General features: G+C 42.8%; 1 protein-coding gene across 1 annotated transcript in view; it reads right to left on the bottom strand.

The window, feature by feature from the left end:
• LOC107655386 (complement C3-like) overlaps positions 1 to 1682 on the bottom strand; it is a 29611-nt gene that overhangs the window by 22507 nt on the left and 5422 nt on the right. The window lies entirely within an intron of this gene.

The following is a 1682-nucleotide window of genomic DNA, read 5'->3' as shown; positions in this document are numbered from 1 at the left end:
AAACTAGAGAGGAAAAAAAGCCATGGAGAGCCTGAAATTCTTTAATAATACTAATAATAATAAGAAGAGATTTAAATAAATAAACAAATAAGTAAATGAATAAATAAATCCGTTTTAAATCTGTGTAACCAACATGCAGTGGGTCATTTTGCGGTCACATGACAAGAAAACATAAAACAATGAATACAGGACCCCCATGACTGTGTGTCAAGATTAAGTGTTTTAATAATATCTATCAAATAATTTGGCCTTTTTATTATAAGATTAGTTCAGGTCGTCAAATGGTATGTAACCTCAATAAATAAATAAATAGTTAAATAGTAGTACTCATTATTGTAAAAAATCATGTGTTCGACACTCACGAAAAAAAAAATACAAATCACTGCACTCAACCTTTGTTGTGGGTGCGTAGATAAATGAGTAACTTCACTATCAGATAAAGGATCCGCACTTGCTATATCTTCTTAATAAATTATAGTTTCTTTTTATTTTGCAACAGAGCAATCAAATAACACTTCCCACAAGAATAAAAAAAAAAAATGAAGTCCAATAATCACCAGGTGAAGAGTCATAAGTGCGACCAATCAATCAACTAAATTAAAGACGAACGACAAAATAATAATTTCAAAGCAATCAACACATCAAAACGACAGAAAAAACACAAAATATACACCACCAAAAAACAAAACAAAAAAATCACCAAACAAATTTACGGAAACCACATCAGGCCGAAAGCCATTCATAAGTCTGTATCGCTACCCACTATTACTCACTTCTACTTTAGGAAAACAATTAAGATCAAAATCTTCATTAAGACCCAAGGGAGACATGCTTTTTAATCGAAACATCCAATAAGCTCTAAGGTCCCTCACTGAGCAGAGTGGATTGGGACCCTGCTCGCTGTCTGCAGCGGGGAACGCTAGAAGGGTAATAACCTGGGCACTGAACGGAGTTGAGAGCACCTTAGGTACATAACCGTGTCTTGGCTTGAGGATGACCTTAGTCGTTAGGCCCAAACTCCAGACAGGAAGCACTGACTGACAGTGCCTGCAAGTCACCCACTCGCTTGACCAACGTTAATGGCAAAAGGAGGGCGGTCTTAAGCGACATGGGCCGCAAGTCGGCCGAATGGAGCAGCTTGAAAGGCGGGCCCTTTAGGGCCCTCAGGACTATGGATAAGTCCCAGGTCAGCACGGTCTGAGGGCGAGCAGGATACAATCTCTGGGCGCCCTTCAAGAACTTAACGACCAAGTCGTTTCTGCCGACTGACTGGAGAGCTTCGCGGGAATGATTCGCTGCGATAGCTGCCACATAAACTTTGAGCGTGGAAGGGGCGCGCCCGTTATCCAGTAGCTCTTGTAAAAAGGACAGCACGTGGGACACGTCACAAGATACCAGGTCCAGGCTTCGTGCTGCACACCCGTCACTGAAGACTGACCATTTAAGAGCGTAGAGCCATCTCGTAGACGGTGCTCTAGCCTCCAAAATGGTGTTGCTCACTCTCGTTGGGCAACCGACTTCCCTGACCCGCCTGATGGCCTGAGGAAGCAGGGCAATCGGGGGGAAGGCGTACAGGCGAGATCTGGGCCAGTAGTGGGTAGGGTTGGGTATCGTTTGGTTTTTTTTCGATACCGGTGCCAAATCGATACTTTTAAAACGGTACCGGTGCCTAAACGGGGCCT

The sequence above is a fragment of the Sinocyclocheilus anshuiensis genome, unplaced genomic scaffold, assembly GCF_001515605.1.
Source record: "Sinocyclocheilus anshuiensis isolate Anshui unplaced genomic scaffold, SAMN03320099.WGS_v1.1 scaffold880, whole genome shotgun sequence".
NCBI lineage: Eukaryota > Metazoa > Chordata > Actinopteri > Cypriniformes > Cyprinidae > Sinocyclocheilus > Sinocyclocheilus anshuiensis.
The sequence above is the reverse complement of the archived record's forward strand: the minus strand, read 5'-3'. Positions and strand labels throughout refer to the sequence as shown.